Source organism: Nerophis ophidion, linkage group LG20 (assembly GCF_033978795.1).
Source record: "Nerophis ophidion isolate RoL-2023_Sa linkage group LG20, RoL_Noph_v1.0, whole genome shotgun sequence".
NCBI classification, from domain to species: Eukaryota; Metazoa; Chordata; class Actinopteri; order Syngnathiformes; family Syngnathidae; genus Nerophis; species Nerophis ophidion.
Genome location: NC_084630.1, coordinates 14884378 through 14896557, shown reverse-complemented (window position 1 = coordinate 14896557; position 12180 = coordinate 14884378). Strand labels below are relative to the sequence as shown.

Genomic DNA, 12180 nt, shown 5'->3' with positions numbered 1-12180 from the left:
TGGGAAATTTTGCATCTTGTGACACTGGATCAACTTAAATCCGTTGATTGGTAAGTGTTTGTTTGGCATTAAATGTGGGTGGAGGGAAACGCTGGATGCAAACATAGCTACAAATGTACATAAAGCTAGCCTAAATAGCATTGTAGATTCCTTAAGTAACCTTAGCTTGACGCTCCTCTAGTATCACATTCACTTTGCTTGCTGCGGCAACAACAAAACAAAACTCCAGACGTTCTTCTTGGTTTGTATGGTTTGCTTGTGATCTTAATAATTCAAAACATAAAACAGTCAAGATGTGGGAATAAATGAATGACAAAATAAAGAGAGTTTGTTGCAGTACGAGTTAGAAAAAGTATGAAGGAGAATAAGTATGAGTGAGTTAAAAAAAACTGTGTGGCTCGATTCCACCGCACCTGACAGCAATTACCCATAACACCTTGCGTCCAAAAACCCCTTTACCACACAGATCCTTCCGCCATATATGCACTTAAAACAGTTACGTCATCAAATCATTTTGACAAATGTAATAATTACAACTAAAGTGAGCTTTATATGATTACTCTAAGCATTCAATATTTAAATTTTCTTATCATACAAATAAAGTAAATAGTCCCCTTTTGGCTGAATAAACATAAAGCACCTTTCATAAAATGTAAATTAACTTAAACAGCATTTAGGCTCCTACAAGCATTTTAGCATCGATTAACTGGCAGTCATGCCGTGACCAAATATGTCTGATTAGCACATAAGTCAATAACATCAACAAAACTCACCTTTGTGATTTTGTTGACTTTATCGTTGGAAATGCATCTGTAGGATATCCTTACATCTCTGTGCCATGTCTGCCTTGGCATCTTCGGTAAAATGTGCAGACACTCCGGCACATTCGATGGGGGTCTGGCAGCAGATTTCTTTGACTTTATCGTTGGAAATGCATCTGCTTTGAGTGTCGCAGGATATCCGCACAATCTTGCCATCTCTGTAGTAGCATAGCTTTCGTCGGTAAAGTGTGCGGAACAAACGACTGACCATTTCGTCTGCTTTCCCCACACCCTCGTATTTTGAACAAATTTCGTCCAATTTCTTGCCACTTTCGCATCTCTGGGCCAGTGGTGCAACTTGAATCCCTCCCTGTTAGTGTTGTTACACCCTCCGACAACACACCGACGAGGCATGATGTCTCCAAGGTTCCAGAAAATAGTCGAAAAAACGTAAAATAACAGAGCTGAGACCCGGTGTTTGTAATGTGTTTGAGAAAATGGCGGCTTTATTACCTAAGTGACGTCACGTTCTGACGTCATCGCTCCGAGAGCGATAAATAGAAAGACGTTTAATTCGCCAAAATTCACCCATTTAGAGTTCGGAAATCGGTTAAAAAAATATATGGTCTTTTTTCTGCAACATCAAGGTATATATTGACGCTTACATAGGTCTGGTGATAATGTTGCCCTTAAATACTATAATAAAAATGTTGAACATAAAAAAAGTGTAATAAAAGAGTAAACAGTCACATGTAACAAGTAAAAGTTGCAATGTTGACACTAATAACACAAAGCTGCCACGCAGACTGTTATTGACCTGCTGAAGGCTCCAATTACTTCACTGGAACAATTTCACTTTCAAATATTTTGGGGGGATAACATTGCATATTCTGCGATGAGGTGGCGACTTGTCCAGGGTGTACACCGCCTTCGCCAGCGCCCCCCGCGACCCCAAAGGGAATAAGCTGCAGAAAATGAATGAATGGATATTGCATATTTTGTGCGAAACAAAGTTTTCTTTCACAAAATGGGCAGGGGTTAGTGCGTCTGCCTCACAATACGAAGGTCTTGAGTAGTCAGGGTACAATCCCGGGCTCGGGATCTTTCTGTGTGGAGTTTGCATGTCCTCCCCGTGACTGCGTGGGTTTCCTCCGGGTACTCCGGCTTCCTTCCACTTCCAAAGACATGCACCTGGGGATAGGTTGATTGGCAACACTAAATTGGCCCTAGTGTGTGAATGTGAGTGTGAGTGTTGTCTGTCTATCTGTGTTGGCCCTGCGATGAGGTGGCGACTTGTCCAGGGTGTAACTACCTTCCGCTCGATTGTAGTTGAGATATGCACCAGCGACCCCAAAGGGAATAAGCGGTAGAAAATGGATGGATGGATGGAAAAAGGGCATCAAACAAACAAACAAGTATGAAAAAAAATTATAAAATCTTATAATCAAGAGATCTACAGACTTAAGCGTTAAAAGTAAAAAAATACACTTTTTTAAAAATGTTTATTGTTATGCATCATTGACCTATTTAGGGTTCCAATTATTTCACGTCAAATATTCCACTTTGAAATGTTTTGGGGGAAAATGTTGCATAGTTTTTGTGTTTGCCATATAGATAAGGGTTTTGACATAAAGGCCATAAACATAAAAAACAAAATTTAAATAAATGTTATAACGACAGACAGACCTGAAGTTGATCTCAAGATTCAAGCGTTAAATGAAAAGAATAATAATTTATGACTTATTTCTAACATTTTTACGACTGAGACCCTTCCGGAGACCGGGGACCAACCTTGAGGAAAGCCATACAAGTAAAAAAACAACAACAACTATTGAATTGCTTTTAAAAAGGAAAAATATCAAAATGGGCCCCGCATATTTAGACTTTTCTGTCTGCGGCCCTCAGTGGAAAAAGTTTGGACACCCCTGGGCTAGGGGAAAATAACTTGAACATATTTGCTTGAATGGCAATAGTATTGCTTCTCCTTTACTTTATTCGGTAACACTTTAGTATGGGGAACATATTCAACATTAATTAGTTGTTTATTAAAGTAACAAAGAGTTAATTTAGAGTTATTTGGACACTAAGGGGAACATATCAGGGTTAGGGTTATTAATAAGCAATAATTCTGAGGTTATTGAGGGAAGACTCTTACTTAATGGCTTACTGGTTGTATAATAAGGCCATGCAGAATAAGTACTTAATAATGACTAATTAAGAGCCAATATGTTACTAATTTGCATGTTAATAAGCAACTAATTAATGGTGAATATGTGTTCGCCATACTAAAGTGTTACCCTTTATTCTTCTCCGTTCACCCTAAACCAGGGGTGTCCAAAGTGCGGCCCGGGGGCCATTTGCGGCCCGCAGCTAATCGTTTACCGGCCCGCCATACATTCTGCAAAAATTGTAAAATTGAAAGTATTGCAAAAATAAAAAAAAAACATTTAAAAAAAATCGAATGAGGTGAAATCTACTGAGAAAAAGTGGCAATGTTGACACAAAGCTGCCATGCAGGCAGTTTTTTTTTTTCCTTTTGTCTTTATTTTCTTTTTTTTCCATTGCTCAAAAAAAAGGACACAAAAATCTGTTATAATGAATTTTTACTTAAAAATTATCACTTTGAAATGTTTTATGTGGAAAAAATATTGCATATGTTGTGTGGTTGCCATATAAAAATATCAAAAGTTTGACAAAAGAGCATAAAAGAAACAAAATAATAGTTCAAACTTAAAATTGACAGATATATCGGAAGTTGATCTTGAAATTTAAGTGTTAAAAGTAAAAAAAAAATAATAATAAAAATGTATCACTTTATGAGTGGGGAACCTTTCGGATCTCAAATATGTTTAGTAGGATTTTATTTAACTTTTCACTGTGATTACTCAAAAATAATAAATAATTAAAATCAATGGTGTCCTGCATTATTGATCTTTGAGGGCTTTAATTGTTAAATAAAAGAACTCTCCTGAAGGAATCAATAAAGTACTATCCATCTATCTATCTAAATACTGCGTACAGAAAAGGCATAACATTTTTTTTTTTTTTTTTACTTGTAATCAACCTCAAGTAGCTTTAGAGATTTACTGTAAGAATTAAATAAAAAATAATAAAAATATTTTGACTTATTTTTAAAATTTTAGTGACTGAGACCCTCTATGCTCCCCAGGAGCCCTTGGGATAAAAAAAAAAATCCATATATTTTGTTATGGTTTGAAAATGAAAAATATCAAAATGGCCCCGCATGCTTAAATTTTTCCGTGTGCGGCCCTCTGTGGAAAAAGTTTGGACACCCCTGCCCTAAACTAACCTGTCAAACATTAACAAAGCACTTGCCTTCAGGTTGTAAATACACCTTTTATTGTTCATGCGTTACATAGGTCAGCTCTTGATAAGGGGTAGAGCAGTGTATGACTTAGGAATATTAAGTACTTGCTGTAGGAATAGATTATTAGACTCAGTGCAGAAATGCTCAGAGTCTGTCTGGATGCCAGCACTGCTGAATTTGTGTGCTTTTTTTTTTCCAGTGAGACTGACAGAATCTTAATGAGTTCCTCCTGAATGCAAACAACAACAAAGCAACTGTTGGAATATCATCTGACTGCAGATGATTTCATGCGATGGTTGCAGTTAGTGTTAGTTTATTCAAATAAACATTCAACATTTTCCGTTGGATGATGTTGCAATGGATCAGACGTCCACCATGCTTCCTTTTCCCCTGTCGCCTTTTGTCCGCGGGTCCCAAGCGGTTCCTGGGGGAGACAGTGGGGCCATTGATTTACTGATGTGTGGGGTCATCAGTGATGTCACCAGCTGCACTGTCATGTGTGTATGACACACTTTAGCTGGCAGAGCTTCACAAAGGGTGTCTGATTTTTTTTATGTGTGTCAAAAAAACCTACGACAATGGAACCAGCTTACGTCGACAACCCGTTTGACGGCTAACATCAACTCCTGGACCCACCATGTTTTTGTTGTTATCAAAATGTGCTCGCCTGAGTCAATATCAATATTAGGGCTAGGAATCCCTTTTTATATAACGTTTATTGTGACCTAAATTATCACGGTTATCAATATTATCATGGTATTGTTGAATGTGCTCAAAAAGTACTTAAACACATTTAATTAAAAGGGCCCTATTATGCAAAACAAACCTTTCTTACCTGTCAGAACCTGCTGTTGTGTATTTATCAATCCAATCCACTTTATTTATATAGCACATTTAAACAACAAGAACTTTTCCAAAGTGCCGCACAGCCATGTTAAAAACAATATTAAAAAACAATATTATGCTCCACCAATGACTGAATAAAAATAAAAAATAAATAAATATAAAACCAATATAAAAAACAATATAAAAATAAATATGATTAAAAACAATTTTAAAGGGTAAAATCAATTAAAACAGTAAAATAGAATGTAAAGTGTATAAAAAACACAGAGGACAACAGAGGACAGAGGACCGAGGACCACACAACTCACGTAGTGTTAAAAGCCAAAGAATAAAAGTGGGTCTTAAGACGAGACTTAAAACACTCCACTGTGGAAGCAGTTTGAACATGGAGGAGCAGAGTGTTCCAGAGCTTAAGGCCGACCACAGAGAAGGCCCTGTCTCCCCTGGTTTTAAGTCGGGTCTTGGGCACCACGAGCTGGAACTGGCTCTCGGACCTCAGAGCGCGCGCAGGAGTGTAAATTTGGATGAGGTCCGAGATATACTGAGGTGCCAGTCCATGTAAAGATTTAAAAACAAACAGCAATGTTTTAAAACCAATTCTAAAATGAACAGGGAGCCAGTGCAAACTGTGAAGAATTGGGGTTATATGCTGGTGTTTGTGCATAAGACCCAAAAATGTTTAATCAAACCGTGGAGGCATTGCGGCAATATTTATAAAACAATCTTGCCTTCTTTCGTACTTCCGTGAATCAAACCACCAATTTGGTGACGTTTTTCCCATTCGTGACACAAACAGATTATCCTTATAAGGCATAAATTTACTAATAGGTCATTGCGTGGGTCCGCAATTGTAGTCTGACATAGTCACTAAGCTCTTTCTTTTTCACTATCATCTTGTTGTGGGGCAGACTAGCTCGTCCATGCACATGCATCCTCTGTCGTTGCCATTTCTGATACAAAGTAGCGTATAGTTCAGACTTACGCTGTCAGTGGACTCCATATGGAAGGCCTATAAACTACCAACAAAGTTTTCAGGTAGAAGACGCAGTTGAAGTCGAGCCATGCAAATAAGCACCTTAAAAACAGTCTGTAAAATATAATCCATGCAACATTTTATCAATGAACCACCGTTGCATGTTATGGGGACCACAAGAAAGTGTTTTAAATGTAGAAAAAAATCACAACATGACCCCTTTATTAAGAAAAAAATGACAAACAATATACGAATGGGCAGAAACACATTTTTATTTTTTTAAGAGCCATGTTTGTTATTTGAGTGTTTAAATGACTGTCTTATAGTTAAAGTTAAAGTACCAATGATTGTCACACACACACTAGGTGTGGCGAAATGATTCTCTGCATTTGACCCATCACCCTTGATCAGCCCCTGGGAGGTGAGGGGAGCAGTGGGCAGCAGCGGTGCCACGCCGGGATTCATTTATGGTGATTTAACCCCCAATTCCAACCCTTAATGCTGAGTGCCAAGCCGGGAGGTAATGGGTCCCATTTTTATAGTCTTTGGTATGACTCAGCCGGGATTTGAACTCACGACCTACCAATCTCAGGGAGGACACTCTACTCACTAGGCCAGTGAGTCTTGTATTCATGTTAGCAATTAAGGTAGCTCGTGATTAGCGTGCTACAGTTTTTGCCAGTTAGCAATCAGCACGCTCTGTTCCAGATAGCGGTCAGCGCGCTTGTGACCAGCTACTGATCAGCATCTTAGATGCTTGCTAGCGATCAGGTCATTAGCTGCTTCTCCAGCAAATGAGCAGTGTCACAGCACCATGAGCCGATCAAAGTACAGTAATCAATTACTTATCAATTACAGTTTTACAATGATAAAAATTTGCAACGGTTATAATTAGATAGATAGATAGATAGATAGATAGATAGATAGATAGTACTTTATTGATTCCTTCAGGAGAGTTCCTTTAGGAAAATGATCAAACACATTTTATTTAAAAAACTAATAAAAAACATACACACAATATACAAACTGGCAGAAGAAACAAAACATTATGTTTTTTAAGAGCCACTTTACAGTCGTCACTCATTTATCACAGTTAATCTGCTCTGGACATGGCCGTGATAAACAAGTTTTTTAAACCTGTAACCGGTGTTGAAAAAGTTTAATTGTAATTCTTATACCAAATAATACATCACGAAAAATCAGTTTAAATCGAGAATCGTGTTGTATCGAGAATCAATTCTGAAATTTAACCGTCACCAGATTGTAATCGGAATCCGATTGAATCGTTGATTCACACTTTACTTTCAGAGTCACTGCTACGCTCTTTTAATCCAATATAGTAATGCGGCCTCAGGCCATGATACTTAACAGCGCACTCTAAATGGTTTGGTCTCCTTTTGTTGCCAATACTACTGTAGTTTTTTTAAATATTTTTTTAGTTCATTTAGCCATTTTAATGTTTGAAAAGGGTTTCAAGAGGTTTCGCAGGGTTGTATGTCATGCGGATTGAACAATATAGTAAAGTAAATACTTCAACAATATAAATACAATGTACAAATTCCCAAATATGAAGTAAAATCTACAACACTTTGTGACTTAACACAGCAAAACTAGCAGCAATACAGAAAAAGTGCAGAAACCCACCCACTAGATTTCACAGTTGTATAGTGACGGTTGTATTGTATTGTGTAGGGCAGGGGCGCTCACACTTTTTCTGCAGGCGAGCTACTTTTCAATTGACCAAGTCGAGGAGATCTACCTCATTCCTATTTATAATTTATATTTATTTATTTATGAAAAATACATTTTTGTTAACAAGTTAATGGTGTTTAATGATAATATAAGCATGTTTAACACACATAGATTCCTTTCTTTCATGAAGACAAGAATATAAGTTGGTGTATTTGATTCTGATGACTTGCATTGATTGGAATTAGACAGTGGTGCTGATAACGTCCGCATTTTCAAATGGAGGAAAAAAAAAAGTCCTCCTTTCTGTCCAATACCACATGAAAGTGGTTGGATTTGGCATCTCATTTGTCCAACTTGCATACTCGTTTTCAAACACTTTGTTATGAGAGTAGCATATGTGTGTGGCCCTTTAATGTCTGGCAGCAGGTGAGTGACGTCAGTGAGTGTGCGGGTGGGCAAGCAAGTGAGAAAGCGGTCGCTGAGGGCGGGGGAGAAATACATTGGCATCAAACTCCGTAACTTGCTAGCTTGTGCACGCTAGCTTTCTGAGACTCTTATTTTGTTAGCACGGGCAGGATGAAACAGGTCTTTTATGGTGAAGACAGGAACTGTGCAGTCGGTCTTTAGAGTTTTGACAGTAGGTACGGAGTCTCTAGAAATAAAATGTGTTTCTCCGCGTCCGCCCTGTTAGTGATTTTTTTCTTAAATATGAGTTCGCAGCAGCCAGCATCATCTCACAAGATCCTCGGGTGCCGAGAATGTCAAACAACTGACGAAAGTGAAGTCTTGGTATGATTGATGATTGCTCATTTTTATGTATATTTTTTAATGCCTGGCTTGAGATCGACTGACATACCCTCCGAGATCGACCAGTCGATCGCGATCAACGTAATGCCCACTCCTGGTGTAGGGGGTTTGAGCTTTGATTCAGAAGATGGGCTGTAGGGGGCAGTAATGTTTGTGTGCTGTGTTTGAGCTGGCCTGGGAGTAGAGAAGACTTTCAGTAAGAGTGTTGCAAGTGTGGACTGCATCTGTCTGTCTATTTTGTTTGACTAAATGTCCTCCTGCCTCATTTTTATTCTGCAGACTTTACGAGATTTTAAGTGCAGATACTCTCCATCTGCTGAAAACAACCATAATATATCATGACAGTTGACTCCACCTGTAGCTGAACTATTTAGCAAAATTTAGCATCAAAATGAGACACCGATGGCAACTTTTTTCAGTGCCTTATTGCAGGTGTTCTCAAACTTTTTTCCACCCAGGACCCTGGCATCAGAAAGCACATGGCTCTCAATAATGAACAACATCAAAGTACAGTAGCCTAGCTGGCCTAAATAATCAACAAAAACAAGGCAGAGGTTTTATTTAAAAAGTATATTTAATATTATTGTCCACTGTAATATTACATACAGTTTGAACAGTGACATTGTGTTTGAATATTTCATTAAGTGACTCAAACCAGTTTTAGAATCACTGCCATAATGGAACCAACTTTTAGTACCTCTCCCTAAATATTCTTATCAATATTTTAATGGTGTGATAAAGGTGAAACAAAAAAAAAAAATCATAGTAAATATTTCGCAGCTAAGCTAAGCAGAGTAGAAACAATGCAAAAACAATGGTAGAGTTTTAATACAACATAACTCAAACCAGGATTTTATTTTCATATATTTAATACTTTTTTAAAACTTGTTTAAAAAACATGATATGCCTCAAGTAAATCAAATTTCCCAAGTACGAACATAACAAAAATACATATTTATATTACATTTTTGTTATTAAATAAATGAAGTCTAGATCCTTTGGGGTAAAGATAAAGATAATTAAAGCAATTGTGTTGGGATTAATTGAAATATGGTGTGTAATATATCATGTTTACAATGGACAGAAGTGCATGTTACTGTCTCTTTAAGACACTGCTTCTCAATTATTTTCTGTTACACCACCCCCCAGGAAGAAGAAAATATTTTGGCCCCTCACCCCACTCCCAACCACGACTATAAACATTATCATTTGTCTATAAAATTGTTATAAGTACACTTCTGCATAGAATTTTATCATTATTAACAGTAAGGAAACAACACACTGGTCGTTTTTTTGTCTCCTACTGTAGTAACATTGAAGCCAAGTGCTACATACGCTTTGTCATATCCTGATTTAGGAAAACAAAAAACATGCCCCCCAAGGTCACACCAGAGCAAATAAGCACCAATTAAGGATTGGATAAAAGTACTTATGTTCCTCTTTACATTGTGTTGAAGTTTTACTACATCGGTAAAGCACACAAGTAAGCGAGAAATATCAAGAATCGTATTGCAATGTTTAATATCATAATAGCTCGATATATCGATACACCCTCACACTCCTGGTTGGCAGAAATAGTCGACCAATTGTGTTACTATACAATTTGAGACAAAAAGGGGTGATTTTTATGAAAATTGTTGTGTGGCATTTTTGTCTTTGATTGATTGATCGATTGAAACTTTTATTAGTAGATTGCACAGTACAGTACATCTTCTGTACAATTGACCACTAAATGGTAACACCCGAATAAGTTTTTCAACTTGTTTAAGTCAGAGTCCACGTAAATCAATTCATGGTCAACTTCATTATTATCCCTCCCCCCTTAAAATAAAACTGCACTTTTTTGGAACTTTGCCTACCTTTCACAATCCCTATGTAAAACACAAACACATACGTTTTTCTTTTTGTCAATGCATATTTCTAATTTGTAATATACGGAAGCTACGTGGCCAATATAGGAGAAGTTGGACAACTTTGACGAGAAAGACTCGAAAAGGTGCTTGTTTGCGGCCACCTTTTATTTATTTATTTTTTTATTTTTTTAATTGCAGGATGATTACGATTAGTTCTTAATTTAAACAGGAAGATATAAACACCCCATCAGTAAGCATCCTAATAAGAGCAGACATTGTACATTAAGTGATTGTTTTATCAAGTTCATAGGTCAGGGTTTCCCTTTGATGTAATTTTTAATGTTGTGCGTTGTAATGCACCACACCTCGAAAATAAGGTTGGTTTTTTTTTTAGTTGAAAACAAATTAAAGTTGTATAATATTTTGTAACCCCAGAAGAAATAACACAATGTCTGGCGCTATTTTTAAGTTTTATCACTAATCTTACAATAACAAACGGCACCATTCCATTAGGTTTTACCTCTCGTGCAAACACTTTTGTCTCTGGGAATCCGCGCTTCCCTGCCGCACACACAATAACATTTTGTCATTACCCGCCAATCACTTTTCAGGCACAAATGGTATGTTTGCAAAAATTGGAAAAACTGACGTCAAATCCAAACCACACGAACACACCAGCTGGTCGTTGCAGTATGAATTAATATGTACACTATATATCCAAAAGTATTTGGCCACCTACATTGACTCACATATGAACTTGAAGTGCCATCCCATTCCGAACCCATAGGGTTCAATATGATATTGGTCCACCTTTTGCAGCTATTACAGCTTCAAGTCCTCTGAGAATGCTGTCCACAAGGTTGCGGAGAGTGTTTATAGGAATTTTACACCATTTTTCCAAAAGCGCATTGGTGAAGTCACACACTGATGTTGGTCGAGAAGGCCTGGCTCTCTTTCTCTGTTCTAATTCATCCCAAAGGTGTTCTATCGGGTTCAGGTCAGGACTCTGTGCAGGCCAGTCAAGTTCACCCACACCAGACTCTGTCATCCATGTCTTTATGGACCTTGTTTTGTGCACTGGTGCACAGTCATGTTGGAAAAGGAAAAGCCCGCTCCAAACTGTTTCTACAAGGTTGGAAGCACGGAATTGTCCAAAATGTTTTGGTATCCTGGAGCATTCAAAAGTTCCTTTCACTGGAACTAAGAGGCCAAGCCCAACTTCTGAAAAACAACCATCATCATCATCATCATCTTACGCTTATCCGAGGTCGGGTCGCGGGGGCAACAGCCTAAGCAGGGAACTACTTTTAGTTAGAAAAACAACCCCACACCGAAATTCTTCCTCCACCAAATTTCACACTCGGCACAATGCAGTACGAAATGTATCGTTCTCCTAGCAACCACCAAACACATTTGTTTTTAAATGTATATCTACATTTTTTGAGCCTATTTAAAGAAAACCATATCCTCAAAGCAAATTACTCAATGACGTCATGGTGACCACACCCATAACCGCGCCCTTGACCACTCCCCCACCACCAAAGGTATTTTGGCAGTCCAGGTCAGTGGTTCTCAACCTTTTTTCAGTGATGTACCCCCTGTGAACATGTTTTTAATTGAAGTACCCCCTAATCAGAGCAAAGCTAATTTGGTTATTATAAAAAGAGGTAAAAAAGTAAAATACAGCACTATGTCATCAGTTTCTGATTTATTAAATTGTAAAAAATATTGCTCATTTGTAGTGGTCTTTCTTGAACTATTTGGAAAAAAAGATATAAAAATAACTAAAAACTTGTTGAAAAATAAACAAGTGATTCAATTATAAACAAAGATTTCTACACATAGAAGTAATCATCAACTTAAAGTGCCCTCTTTGGGGATTGTAATAGAGATCCATCTGGGTTCATGAACTTAATTCTA

At 37.5% G+C, this 12180-nt stretch overlaps 1 protein-coding gene across 5 annotated transcripts in view; it reads left to right on the top strand.

Moving 5' to 3' along the window:
• LOC133538774 (dynamin-2-like) overlaps positions 1–12180 on the top strand; it is a 54100-nt gene that overhangs the window by 1085 nt on the left and 40835 nt on the right. The window lies entirely within an intron of this gene.